Below are 15,910 nucleotides of genomic sequence, written 5' to 3'. Positions count from 1 at the left end.
CATCAGGAGTATAGCCCCTGTGACGTTTGTCAGCATGTTATCCACAATAGTAGACAACTTTCAAATCTTTATGGAGTTTAAGATAACCCCTACTGAAGGAATTATGGCTCCAAATATGTCACCAACGACAGCAGCCGCTGTCTCTCTCTTTTGTCTAGTGTGTTGTAATTCAGACATTTTAGGAATTGGCTTTAAGTCATCAATCTGGTAAATCTTTGGGAAAACTATTCCCAAATAACATGTCCCATACCATTCCTTTGGAAGACGGTAATAAGCATTAAGTCCACATATATAATAGATCCCAAGGATCGCTGGATCCTGTCCATTTAACATGAATGTCCATTTACTCTGAAACAAAAACACATGCCTGCACAAATTCCCACAAATAAAGTGTCATGCTCAAATTTCAGCCTATATATACACAAAGCCTACCTACATGTAATGCATCTATAGCTAATTTGCCTTGTGTCTTGATTACAGTGTAAGCATAATCATTTGCAAGCGTGCGTTTTTCTAACTCTTTTTCTAGCCTTTCTTTTAATGCCTTTAGCCTATCATCAGTGTGATCTAAGAAGCTCTTCTCTACAGGTGTTAGTAAGCAGGTTAGGTTATTGCGATGTGCATAAGCTGTCCCAAATGTCAGTGTCGGCTCAAAGAAACCCCTAACTAACTTTATGCTGTGTTCTTTAGCTAATTTGTTTAGAAACTCAATCACAGGCACAAAAGAAAACACTACATCTAAGTTAGAGTAGAAGTATTGCACATGCTCTTGATCATAGAATCTTGTTAACAGCAAACTACAGCTTATCCCGTAAGTTAGCGGCAAGCTATGGTAAGTAACCAAGACTTATAACACCACTATTGTAGATAGCAAGGTCGAAATCGCGCAAACCTTTTCATATTTGGGCATAGCATTTGATAAGCTGGGTTCCTGGGCCAACTGCAGGAAGACGAAGAGAGTGCACCTGATCAAAACAACGATGGCACTACGACTCTTCTCCAAAAGGCTTGGGGGGATTACACCACCTAACATGATAAAGATCTATAAAGCCAAGTGTATTCCGGCTGTTACGTACGGGGCAGGAATCTGGGGACATACAAACTGTGATCTAGTGCAGACAGTGGAAAACGATTTCCTACGACATCTGTTGAGGGTACCAAAAGGCACTTCATCGTACGTCACACACTCGGAACTCGGGGTTCCCTTCATTGCAGACTTGATAAAGATCCAGCCACTGCTACTATGGCATAACGTCTGGACCTCGGAACACACCAGTTTTAACAAGGCCATCCTGACAGACTGTACAAAGTCATTATATACATCAAGGGTGCTATGGTTAAAATATATTATGACCTTCTTCGAAAAAATGGGCAATAAAGACTACTATACAAACCCAGTCTCGTTGCGGAAGATATCCAGGAAGGACCTGAGCATCTTGGCATTAAACTATCTAGAAGACATACGCTGGGGGGTCGAATCAAATAAAACCTCAGTCATTCACAACCAAATAATTTTGACGACAGAGGGTATGCAGCCGTACTTGGCAAACGTGGTACTCCCTCGCCACCGTTATGTTCTTACTAGATTTAGGCTAGACACATTTCACCGCCTAGTTTCATTTCCAATTATGAACGACTGGTCCACCTTGTTAAAACCATGCCCCTGTGATGCAAAAACACGAAAATCCACAATCCATGTGGTTTTATTCTGTAATTTTTACGCCCATCAGAGGAAGCGCCTAGTTGTCCCGCTTTTAAGGTCAATCAATCTCGCCCAGTGTCGCACAGCCTATGCCTGTCTCCAGTCACTATCTTCTTTAGAGATGTGCGGAATTTTAGCTAACTTTTTATGTTCTGTATTAAAGATAAGGAAATCTATGGGGGAGGTGATTGAATTATAACTTATTGTGATAGGGTATTTATTTATTGATACACTAGACTGTTTTATTGTTGTGAGTTTTGAACATTTTTTACATTTTTTATTATTTTACTTACTCGACCTTTTATTATATATTGAAATGTATGTATCATAATTGGAGATCTGATATGACTGTTATGTCTTTTATGACTTGTTGAAAGTCGAATAAAGATTTGTACTACTACTGACCCCTTCTTGTACTGACAAAAGAATCTTTGTGCACACATAACAATTCTTTGCATCCATTGTGTCAACATACTCATTCAGCAAGCGATAGAAGACATTAGTAGAGAGTTCTCCTTTTGGATTAGTTCCCTCATGCAAGTATTTTGCACCCTGCTCAAACTTCTCCCATGGTGTTAGTGTAGCAGTCTCAGGTTTTGAAGCATTGTTAGTCACTTTCTTATCCCTCCATGGCATTCCCACAATCACACCTATAATTATTATTGCACACACAATACCTAGAATAGCACTTAACCAACCACACATCCTACCCTTTTTGCTATTACTTCTAGTGTAAGCCATGATCTATAAAGAATCAGATAGCAGAATAATACAAAACCAACAATCAACTTGAGGGCGATATAAAAGCTCTTTTTTTTTTTTCAATGTAAAGTCTCTATTTCTCAGCAATTATTTACAGCGTTTCACTCACTCCAGGACCCTTTTGTCAAATCCGGTTAGCAGCTTGTCATAATCGGTCTTTGGAGTCAATTCAGGTTATCAGTGTCACATCCGGTAATTTATCAGTCTCTTTCCTCAGCTTTTCAGCTTTCAATTTCAATTTCAATTTTAACACAGTCTCTTTCTCAGGTTGAATTCAGGTGCCGTAGTATTGACCTGGTACCTCACGATCAAAACAGAACGCTAAGAATTCTTGTTGCCATTCAGCTGATGTTGCATATGCCCATTCAGGACCTGCGTACCTTCTGTTTGCAACTCTTTTTTTCTCAGTTTGCGTTCACTCTGCAACTCTCCTTCACTGAGATCCTCTTTTCTAGTTGTGTCGACTTCTTCCTCTATTGTGTCACAAGGGACCACTTTCTCTCCTGCAGCTTGCTGCTTTGGCCAGTTATCTCCTTTATGTGTTTTCTTCCTGCTTGGCCTTTCAGGACGTTGAACAGCGCCCTCCTCTTGTGCAATGGTGTTTTCTCTTTATGGACCTGCAACCGGCTCAGGAGGAGTCAGTGCACTTTGACCTCCCTCTGCTTCTTCCCCCTCGCCTTCAGGGTCTGTTATGGGCTCAACTTCAAACCCATATCCATCTGCTTCTGGGAGAACCTCCCTTTGCATCGGTTCCCCTGTTACCTCAGCCGAGATAGGCTCACTTTCACCCCTCTGGAACTCACTTTGAGTGACTAAGCCGTCCTCAGCGGGTTCTCCTTCAGTCTCAGTTCCCCTTTGAATACTCTCCGGCCCTGAGACTTCCTTCTCTGTAGCTGTTGTTTTGGACACTTCAAGTTCCTCATCAGTTGGACACGTCACTTTCTTTGTGTGACTTGCATGTATCCAATTCGGAACGCCTGCACATTTCACAGCAGTAGTGGTTGTCAATATCACTTGTTACGGCCCCTTCCAACGCGGCTCCAAGCACGACTTCCTCACGTGTTTCTTGACAACAACCCAGTCACCGGCTTTCAGGGTGTGAGCTGGATCACTGATCGGTGGCAATGTGTTAGCCTCCACCTGGTGAGAAAAAGAGTAGACCACATCAGCCAGACCCTTGCAGTAGTCCAACACCATATCATCCGTGATATTCACAAGAGCATTTGCAGGTACTGCGGGTAATCGCATAGCTCGACCCATCAGAATCTCATGAGGAGATAGTCCTGTTTTCTTGTCAGGTGTATTTCTCATTGACATCAGCACTAAGGGCAATGCATCTGGCCACTTCAGATTTGTAGCTGCACACATTTTTGCCATTCTCGACTTCAAGGTACCATTCATCTGTTCCACTAGTCCTGATGCTTCAGGGCGATAGCTACAATGCAGCTTCTGCTCAATGTTCAGTGCGGCACACAAGAGCTTAATCACCTCATTGTCAAATTGTCTGCCCCTATCTGATTCTAAAGAGATCAGGAATCCGAAACGCTGTATTAACTCCCTAAGCAGCAGCTTTGCTACTGTGAGACTGTCATTCCTACGTGTAGGGTAAGCTTCAATCCAGTGACTGAAAACACACACAATCACCAACACATACCTCAGTCCTCCACACACAGGCATTTCAATGAAGTCCATCTGCATCCTGCTAAATGGACCGCCAGCTCTCCCAACGTGGTTCATATTTACCACCGCCCCTTTCCCTGCATTCATCTGTTGACAGATGATGCACCTGTGACAGATATCCACTGCAGCTTGTCTGAATTTTGGATTGAACCAATCTATTTTGAACAACCTGATCATTGCGTCTCTCCCTATATGGGCTTGGCCATGGTAGAACCTCGCAAACTGTGACAGAAGACTGTTTGGTAAAACCATTTTCCCCTCCTCTGAGACCCATAAGTCATCAGCTCTTTGTACACAGTGCATTCTCTGCCAGGAGCGTTTCTCTTCTTTCCCAGAACGACCCTGCAGTGATTTTAACTCATCTAATGTGTCAACCACCCTTAATGCAAAGTTCAAACATGTTTCATTCTCAGTTTCAGGTAACAATTCCCACTGGTCTCGGAACGATATACAGTTCAATGCGCAAAACCTTGTGACTTGATCTGCATAGCCGTTTCCCATTGAAACAAAGGGGGTCATTCTGACCCTGGCGGTCACCGACCGCCAGGGCCAACGACCGCGGAAGCACCGCCAACAGGCTGGCGGTGCTTCCTGGGCCATTCTGACCGTGGCGGTAAAGCTGCGGTCAGAAAAGGGGAACCCGCGGTTTCCCGCCGGTTTACCCCTGGCCCAGGGAATCCTCCATGGCGGCGCTGCTTGGGATTCCGACCCCCTTCCCGCCATCCTGTTCCTGGCGGTTTTTACCGCCAGGAACAGGATGGCGGGAATGGGTGTCGTGGGGCCCCTGGGGGCCCCTGCACTGCCCATGCCACTGGCATGGGCAGTGCAGGGCCCCCCTAACAGGGCCCCACAAAGATTTTCAGTGTCTGCTTTGCAGACACTGAAAATCGCGACGGGTGCCACTGCACCCGTCGCACCCCTGCAAATCCGCCGGCTCCATTCGGAGCCAGCTTCCTCTTTGCAGGGGCTTTCCCGCTGGGCCGGCGGGCGATCTCTTGGAGATAGCCCGCCGGCCCAGCGGGAAAGTCAGAATGACCGCCGCGGTCATTTGACCGCGGTCCGGTCTTTTGGCGGTCTCCGGCCGGCGGGCGGCGCCCGCCGCCCGCCAGGTTCGGAATGACCCCCAAAGTCTTGTGACTTAACATGAGCATTGCATTTCACCACGGCAATTTCAAGAGGTAACTGAATCGCATGCAACAAATCCTTAATCTTTTCGCCATTTTTCACTGGTGAACCAGAAGAGGTCAGGAAACCCCTCTGTGACCATAGTTGGCCAAAATCATGTACAATTCCGAATCCGTATCTGCTGTCAGTATAGATAGTGACTTTCAGGTTTTCAGCTGCGTGGCATGCCTTAGTAAGGGCAATTAATTCAGCCACTTCAGCAGAGTACACTCTTTCGAGCCAGGAAGCTTCTAGAATACCGGTGATTGTACACACAGCATATCCAGCTCTCAGTACTCCTACTGAGTATCTCAAGCATGCACCATCAACAAACATAATGTAGTCATTTTCTTCTAACTGAGTATCTTTGATGTCAGGTCTTGGTTTGGTGCATAGTTCTGTTACCTCAAGACAATCATGTTCCACTTCCTCAGCATCATTAATGTCTGCATTTTCAATAGGAAGTAAAGTTGCCGGATTCAATACAGTACATCTCTTGAGAGAAACATTCAGAGACCCCAGTATAATGGTCTCATACTTAGTTAACCTAGCATTTGTCATATGCTGCGTCTTGGTTCGGGTTAACAGAATTTCAACTGAATGAGAAACCATTACTGTTAAAGGATGTCCCATCACTATGCCTTCACACTGTGTGAGGCTTTGACCAACTGCTGCAACTGCACGCAAACAACCCGGTAAGGCTGCTGCGACTGGGTCCAAAGTAGCGGAAAAATATGCTACTGGGCGGTTTGCACCTCCATGGACCTGTGTTAAGACAGACAAAGAACATGCATCACGTTCATGACAAAACAGTAGAAAAGACTTTGTGTAATCAGGCATACCTGAAGCTGGTGCCCTGCACATACATTCTCTCAATTCCATGAATGCCTTCATCTCTTTCTCAGACATGGTTATGTTACCCGGGTCATCCTGAACTTCTTTGCCTGTCAGTTTCACCAACGGTTTAGAGATAATCGAGAAGTTGGGAATCCACTGACGACAGTAGCCCACCATTCCCAAAAACATTCTGACATCTCTTTTGGTTGTCGGGGGATTCATCTGCAATATGGCTGTCACTCTCTCTTTGGATATTTTTCTCGACCCTTTCTCAATCAGGTGACCTAAGTACTTTACCTCTCTCTGACAGTATTGCAGCTTCTTTGGGGACACTTTATGTCCGTTCTTTCCCAAATGGTTCAGTAAGGCAATTGTGTCATACCTGCAGTCGTCTTTTGTTCTGGACGCAATTAACAAATCATCAATGTACTGTACTAGAGTCGAACTGAAAGGCAATTCTTATAACTCTAAATCCTTCTTCAATATCTGATTGAAGATGGAAGGTGACTCAGAAAACCCTTGAGGAATTCTGCACCAACTGTGCACCTTATCCAGGAATTTGAAACTGAAGAGAAATTGGCTATCCTCATGAAGAGGCACTGAAAAGAATGCTTGAGACAGGTCCACAACTGTGAACCACTCTACATCACACGGAACCTGAAACATGATTACAGCTGGATTTGGCACTATGGGGCAACACTTTACCACAATCTTGTTTATTTTCCTCAGGTCTTGAACAATTCAAACTTTCCCAAAAGGCTTTTTCAGACCCATTATTGGTGAATTACACGGGCTGCTCAGCACTTCTTTCAGAACCCCTTGCTTCACAAAGTCCGCAATTATCTGCGCTACCTGAATGAGGACATCTTGTGCCATGTGGTACTGCGGTATCTGAGGAAACACTGCATTCAGCTTTACCTGTACTTTGACCGGTTCTACTCCTTTTATTAGTCCCACTTCTTTATCCTGTCAGGTCCCACACTTTCTCTGTCACTGTCCCCTGCAACTTGGGTGGCAAGTCATTCACTGTAAGCATTGGGAATAATGTTATTAAAGGGTATTCCTCATTTGGAATCTCCGTCTCTAACTCTGAAAATTGTCCATCGTCCCCTTCATCATCACTGTTTGTCTGCACCTCAATTCCTTCATTGGGACAGGTAATTGAACACCTTGTTTTGCACAGCATGTCTCTTCCCAGTAGGGATACAGGACTCGAATCACAGTCTACAAATTTGTGTAGTCCTGGAAGTTGCCAATCTCAACTTGGGCCGGGTCTGTAATCGGATTTGTCAGCAACTGATTTGCTACTCCTTTCGCTCTTATGGTACGCCCCGAAAGTGGTAATTTCAGAACCTCTGCACTTCTGACTGTAGAGCGTGTAGCTCCTGTATCAACTAGGAATGAAACCTTATGACCCATTACCTTCCCCTCTACATAGGGTCCCCTCTGATCTACTTCTAGGGACGCTGCAAGCCTGCACTCCTCACTGTCTGAACAATCATCCGACCATTCATCGTTTATTCTATCCTCACCACGCAATGGGAACTGCTGTACTGTGTTATTTTGACTCATTGTTTGACCTGTGACCTGTTGAGGAAGCATCACCTGTTGCTGTCCCATTGGAGCTAATGGTAATTGCATTTGCTGTCTAGGTACCATGGGAATCTGCTGTTGCACTTGCTGCATTTGTGCTGGCTGAACACGCAGCATTTGTATTTGCTGCATGGGCTGTAACCCCTGCATTTGTACCATGTTATTCTGGAAGTTCTGATTTTGGCCCCTCATCTTTGGACCCCTCACATTTTGGAATGTACCGACATCATTGCTTTATTGAACAACACCATCCTGCACCACCATTGGGCATTCCCGCTTCCAATGTCCTACGACCCCGCACTCGTGACATGGTGACACCTTTTTCATTCCCTGCACATCATTCTGAACCACAACGGTGTTCAAGTCTGGACCACGGTTCACAAAACCTCGACCTCTACCTCTCGGTTGTGCCTGAAACATGCCATTCCCTTGCAGTTGCTGTTGTACCACCTGCTGTATTTCGTTCCCCTGCATCCCTGTTTGCGCTGCCTTAATCTGCATCACCTTCTCCTTCAACTTTCTGTGCTTCAACTCAATCTCATCACTACAGTATTTTGCATACTGCAACACCTCATCAATCGGCTTTGCTTGCCAACAGATCAAGTGATTCTTAATCATCTGGCTAATCTCTGGTCTCAGCCCTTCAACAAACCTGAACACAAGATGATTCATGTCTTTCGGCTCAATGACCTCAGTGCCACTGTAATGTTTGAACACTTTCAACAATCTCTCATAATAGGCATGAATCAATTCTTTGGCCTCCTGTGAGGTTCGATCAATCTTCTGCCAATCAGTCACTTTCGGCGACACCTTCTGCTTTAAAAACTCGATCACTTTATGATAATACTTCATCACTTCCTCAGATGGTGCTCCAGTCACCTTATCCCTTGCCAGTTCCTGTGTCGGCCAATCCACACCTCTCTTGCACTCAAGCCGTAAATCAGGTGGAACTATAATCTCAAACAGGGTATTCAAGTCCTCCCATAGACATTTTGCAAGCTTCACAAACCTGTCCGTCTGTTGATACCACTCTATCGGCTTCTCCCTCAACCTGGGATAATCATTTGTGAATGACAAGATGTCTCCCCTAGACCATGGTACATGGACTAGAACCCCTCCGGCTGTTTCTCTCATTGGTAACATTTTTATTGTCCCCGTGTCCGGTGCGGCTTTAGCCTGCTTTGGTTCCGGACCTTCGCCTTTCTCTTTATCTCTTTTCTTTGCCCATCTGCCTTCCCATTTCTCTAAGGCTCCCCAAATTTGCGCACTTTGCAGTATTTCTTTAAGATGCGATTTCATTCCGGTAGACCTCATGTGATCAAAATCTTTAGAATCGAAGTCTAATCTGTAGCGCCTTTTCAAATGTTTAGTATTCTCAATATCTATGCCGTATTTGTCTGCCAGGTTTGCCAACCTCTGATGCACCTTGCCCACTTCTTTAGTGATTTTCGGGCACAGATAACTCAATTCTGCTTCTGTGTATGACTCTAATCTGTTCACCCCCATTGTTCCTTCCACTAGTTCTGCAGCTTCCTCACCTAGTCTCACAAAATTCAGGTATTCATCCCTTTCTGACCTCTCTGCGGTCGCTGCAGTAGTTTGTGATGCATTGATCTTTTCTAACCATTCATTCAATTGTTGTGCGGAAAAGCCTTGCAACAAAATGTTTCCTGATTGCATCAATGGTGTCTGTGTCGTATTTGTACTCAGTGTCTTTGGGGCTAGCACACTTAGCCCTGCTTGCCTCATTGTCTTTAAAGGAGCCCCAATCGGACTCAGGTCTAGCAAAGACCCGAGTCCTTCTGCTGCTTGTTCTTTTGGTGTCATTAGTTGGGGAGTTCCTGTGAACCCTCCTCTTATTGCCTCTTGGGTCATCACTCCCTGATCACACACGCCAGGCTTACCCTGCGCATACAGCGGTACTAGTGGACCAACAGTAATTGGTAATGATATGGCAGATGGGGACTGACCAGCCCCCAAACCCTGTGGAGCATTAACTCCCATAGCTTGATTCATCATGGGTGCTGTAGGTACTGACTGCAGTCCTGCAACTGAAGTGTAACTCGGAACCAGCTGTTGCTGCGGCTGAGGCAGCAATTGCGGAGTTGGCTCAATCTGCACTAGCTTTGATCTCGTAAATATCGGATCAGGCGGCACCATCAGACTCGTATTTATCTCTAGTACTGGGACATCTGGATAAATCCTTTGAATCTGTGGCGGAGGTTGCAACTGTATCTGTGTGTCTGGTGCAGTGGGTACACTGACACCATTTTGTATCAAAACTGTATCACTTGTCTGCACTGTATTTGTAATTCCCTTACTCTGTGCCGGATCCTCAGGACCCGCAATAGTGCTCGGAGCAATGTCATTTATAGCATATGGTGGGGGGCGATCATGTAACAACTGATTAAGAAACTCTTCATCGTCTGAGTCATCTTCATCTACCCAAGACCTCTCAGTCTCTTTTGACTTACTAGAGCCCTTGTCTGTCTTACAGGTGGCTTTCTTCCCCTGTGTCTCATCTTCCTGAGTTATTGCCAGAAACAATTTAAGTCTGTCAACTATTCTTCTTCTCCACATCCTACTCTCATTGTCCCATCTAGCCTCAGCTAAAGTCTTTTCTGCCCTTTTCATTCTCCTTTCGAATTTCTGCTGTCTTTGTTGTATGGCCATTAAATCCCAGACTGCTAATGCCTCATTCTGGGCTGGTCTCGGAGGTGTTTTTTTTACACTTAACATCCACCTCAAGTTCTCTAAAATTCTTGTGTTAAACGTTCCGTGCTCCGGAAATGCTAAACATCCCTCCTTCTCTGTTAATTTGCGCCACTGCTTCATCCAAAGACATGGCGCAACTCCCTTTTCCTCCATTATGATATAAGCTGGAGTACCCTCAGGCGGTGTAGGCTCCCCTTCACTCGCCATAATATATGCATCTCCCTTCCAAGCACTTTTTAGCACCTTGAAAAACTTCATTTTCACGTCTTTTATTTTGTTTTGAATCTAATCAGGAAGTGACTTTAATTCCCAGAACACTCTTCACCCACCTTTCTCAACCTATTGCCTCACACGGACGGCTGCCAATCCGTGCGCGACCCCTCTCAGCAACTGACCTATCCCAGCGCGGCACCACTGACGTCACACTCACACACTGCAGCTGACAAAGTCTTGCGGCTTGACCTCCTCACATACAAACTAATGCAATATATTGCGAGCACTTTTAACAACAAAACCCAAATTTGCCGGTTTACTACAGGAAGGGTAACACTTCAGAACTGTACAGAGATTTCACTTGAAGCCTCGGCCGCTACTCTCTCCTTCTCAGCTCCCTCACTTGCAAGCAGAATTCGACCTGCAAATCCTACTCTCGACTTGTCAATGGTTTGCTCTAGTACACTTTAGAACTTGCCAAATCTCCATCGAAGGTTTCACTCACACAATTTGACTCAAACTCGACTTGTCAACCACGCCCAATTGACCTATTAAACCACACAAATTACAACATAAACCCAAGTGTCTTCTACACTTGTCAATATACTCCGGAGTCTTAGACCACGACGGGTCCGTACATCACCAACAACCACGTGGATAAATTTTGAGCACCAAGCGCCACACTCATATGAAGTTCGCCGACTTCCCTACTCTCATACTGCGGAGTACGCCCATTCCTATTAAAACAACATTACCTGACCTAAATCCACACAAACTTCACAATTCACCTGCAATATACTTAAGCTGAGCAAACGCAAATCCGACATCACACATGCTAAAACGCCGAGAACATACCCAACTCACTTAGGCAGGCTCCGAGATTCCGGGAAAGATTTAGAAACACATCATACCTCCAATTTGCATTATTTCGAAAAACAATTTAAAACAATAGTCCTCCGTTCTAGAGCCCCAAAGGGCCTAAACCATCCTCTGCTACCAGAACTGCTAACTCGTCTCTTTATGACTAATTTGCTCACTTTGGGACTCGTTTTAGGCCAATGAATCTTTTGACCCTGATTGAAGACATCTTAGGACGAGATAGCTAATCAACATGTCAATCAATATGTCAATAACGTCATCAATGTTTACCAGAATAAGACAATTCACTTTAGTCAAAGACATTTAATAGAACTCGCAAACCACCATGACCTTTCAGTCATGAATAACCACACCAGTTTAATATAATTTTGTGAAGTTTATTCCCTATTGATTACAATTCTACTAGTAAGTTTATTAATTTCAAAACCAAGAAACACATTAGCATAGTCACAATATGGAAACTCTGATAAGATTTCATCAAAGCAAGAATCACAAACATTAGAATATAACACGGCGTCAGCATAGGTTATCTTTAGCAGAGTATCGTCATAATGTTATTCAACAAAGCATAAATTCAGTAATTTGTCTATTTGCGTCAGTATAGTGAATCCCTCAACTAACCTCGAATTAGCACTGGCATGTTGGGCTTCATGCAAAACAATTTAGAAACACCAATTTAGAAAACATTTAGCTATGGTCTCTGTCAAAAGAGAAGCAGTTGGTACATAGAAAGGAAAAGCAAACAGACAATTACAATTTAATTGTCATATAGTTATCCTCCGTATTTAGGTCAGCACTCAGGTTCGGTCTTCGTCCTCAGGACATCAGATGATTCGCCACCAGGAATTCAGCAATCGGGTAAAAGGGGGCACTTCCCTCATAAGGAGGTAAAGTGTAAACGGGCAATTTATAAGGCAAGAATGGTTTTAAGAACCAAACAGCAAAGTCTCCATGCAGAGTGACAAAGTGTCTGGATCATAGCAAATCGCATCAGCATCTCCCCCTCTCCTACTCTCCTACTCCCTAGTTCTCTAGTCTACTTCCTGGTGTCAAGGGTTTTTATCCCCTTTTCGTTGTACATTCCCCTAAAATTTGGTTGGACAAGGGGTTGCACCCCACTATCTCTATCCAATTAACTTCATATTAGCTCATCAAATTTGTCACCCCATAACTGTTCTCACGTATTTTATTGGTCCTTATGATTGACGTCTTTATCGGGTGGAATGTCCGGTATGATTTCATAGTCTTGTGGTCCTTTGCACATCTTCGGTCAGTGGCTCCATTGTCTGTACCGGTTCAGGCGACCTTGTACCTGCTACTGGTCTACAGTGTAGCTTTCAGCTAAAATGTTTCTACAAGCAAGTCGAATTTCCTGAGAACGGATCTACTACAGTTACATTCACCTTCTAGTTTGGAGAAAAACAAGAGTTCATGTCCTTCAGCAAGTCAGCACACTGCACGTTAGAAAAACACATTTAGTATGAGAGTCAGGCAGCTAGGCCTCGACGCATGCTAACTAAAGCCTAATGATTTATTAGCAAATCTTTAGTATATAACTTTCAATTATTAGTGTAAAACCACATTTTAATAAACATTTCATAATTATTAGTCAGTTTCATTAGTCCCCGTATTTTGACGGCCACTCCCCGTGGGCACATTTCAAGCGCATGTTTTAGCACAATACATTAATACATTTTCTATGCGCCATTATTACACATTAGTTCATAATCATTTCATGTTTATATAGGTTATATAAGCTACGCTCTCTCAACTCCAACACGAGTATCTGGCTGGGGAACATGGAAGGAAAGGATCATGTATCATTTGGTGACTTACCACCCTGGAATAGATAGATGGGCTGTCTAGAGAATAGGAAAGTGGAGATATAACTGCCCCAAGCAGTTATTCTCTCTGTGTGCTTACCCTACGGCCAGCAGCTGGGCTAGGAAGAGTAAAGGAGGTTCTAAGAAGGCAAAGTGCCATAACTCAGCATCACATTCCCTGCACATCCCCAGTCAGGTGACACAGCATGAGCAGGAGAGACTGCCTGCAAGAGTGATTTGTGAGATGCAACCCCTAGTGCTTTGAACCATGTTGCTTTGTTCTTAGACCCCCAATGGCTACCAGGGGAGGAGAACATTAGCTTCTGACTCCGGTGATATCAAGCGCAGGAGCAAAGTGAATCAGACATGATCCCACGCTGAAGGGGACCTAGGAATACAAAGCTGGACTACAGGGATAGTCGACCACAGAGAGACCTTGTTGGCCGGTGCCGAAGAAGGTGTACACTGCTGCATGCAGAAAAAAGTAAAAGAGAAACATGTGAAAGAGAAGTCCAGATGGCATAGTTCGAAGAGAAGGTGCATGTCGAAGCACCAAAGGGAAAGAAGAGAAGGAAGTGCAACCAGACTGTTCGTGCTGGGAACCTGGTGACTGACCAAGCCCAGAAAGAGAGAAGATCAAGAGGGGCCAAGCCTGAAAGGCATGCTTCAGAAGTCTTAGGCCACTGACAGAGCGCATCTACCCACACAAGCCTGCAATCGAGGTGAAGTGAAGACGACCTGGCAACATCTCAGTGGGTAAACTGAGAGTAAACCACAAGCATGTGTGAACCAAATCTCTGCAACCAAGCCCAGCAGGAGAACCAAAAGTAAGCCGCAAATATGCGCAAACCGAGTTTCTGCCCCAAGCTTCCCAGTGCAACGTCCAGACACAGTCACCGGCTGCTTAGTGACCCGAAGCATCCACGCCAAAAGATGCAGATGGCTCTACAAAGAAAAGACATAAGTACCTGGCCGCCATCACTCCAAGTTGTTGACAGCCCAAAAAACAATCCCTGCGGCCATCAAGGCAAGTCATCACGACCTGTGGCAGAGGTTCACCACACTGCTAGCAACACCATCAATCAGGTCCCCATTAATTGTATTACCACTACCATCAGTGGACCATTCAACAACCAGACTGCAGCCCAACACTTTTGTTACACCTATCAGCAAATAGCACCAACAATACTCTGATCAATCAGTCAACCAGCGACTACCTGATCACCCTACCTGCCTCTTGATCTGGTGGGGATAGCATATCTTGATCATGACCCACCTACTTCTCAGTTGCGCAAGTGACTAGGCAGTGGCTCCTCAGCAGTCTTGCAGCGGGCCGAATGCAGCACACACAGCCCCAGTGAAGACCACATGCAGCCTCATGTCAACCCACCCAAGGAGCTTCCACAAACGAGAGATTGATCTGACATTGCTCCACTAATGGATGTTGAGAGCAGTGGGGCCTCAAAGTAGAGATGTCACAGGCTGTAGTACAACAAGATGGTCTTCAGCAAGTCAAGCAACACCACCAAAGTAAGCTCTGCAATGGACTCCAACAATGCTCCTGATGCACCCTTTAGAACGGTTGACATCAACCACAAATCACACTATGCCAGAGGAGCAGGGAGGCCTGTGCAGCCACTGCGGTGCAGGGGGGCCCTAGGGATCCTTGTTTTGGAGGGGTCCCTCTTACCCTGGAAGCCATGCCATTGCATGCCTTGAAAGATCCATGCAATGGCATGGAATAAGAAATAATTAAACGCTTGAGAAAGCCACTCCGCTCTCCAGAGCAGACCCCTGCTGTGTAGGGGTCCCAACCATTCAGAGGGCCCCAATTGAACCCAAGAACAATGAATATCTGTGTGATCTGGGAGATGCCGAGGTCCCTAATCACATTCTGCAGGTGGGCCCCATCATATTGGGTTATGTCACTGTATTGAGCCTCAGCAGAGTGGGCAATCTCCATATTATGGATATGATTCCATCCACTGTGCTTCCATAAGGTCTTGGACTTCTCTGAACCAGTTTTTGTTTCTTGTCTCACACAGGTTAAATTAGGAATGTGAGCTAAGATGTCCTGCTGCAGCCAGAGTCATCTGAAAAGGCATCCACTACTGTCCTGCTGATTGACTTTAGTGACCTATCGACTCAGTGGTGTCCAGTTTTTTTGGACATGTCCCTTCTTTTGGATTTTGGGAAGAATGTAGTATCCTGCTGGACATGTAACAAAGCAGCTCCTCCCTCTAGGTAAACTAACAACACCCCCCCACACCCATTCATCACAGGTGTCACCTGTCAGGTGCTCCTGCTAATAAGGGGTCTGGCTCATTAGCCCAAGACCAGTTTTCACCTGTGTGAGTTATTGTTTTAGCATGGGGGACTATGGCCCACAACACCACATGTGATATTTATTTAGCTAATGGGCGGATGACAAGACACTATCATAATGAATACATTGAAATTAATTCAAATGAAGTCTGTGTGTTCAAGAGTCATATGACAGACACCATGGTGGTCATTACAACCCTGGCGGACGGTGTTAAAG

This window comes from Pleurodeles waltl, chromosome 12 (assembly GCF_031143425.1).
Source record: "Pleurodeles waltl isolate 20211129_DDA chromosome 12, aPleWal1.hap1.20221129, whole genome shotgun sequence".
Taxonomy (NCBI): domain Eukaryota; kingdom Metazoa; phylum Chordata; class Amphibia; order Caudata; family Salamandridae; genus Pleurodeles; species Pleurodeles waltl.
Note: the sequence above shows the minus strand (reverse complement) of the source record.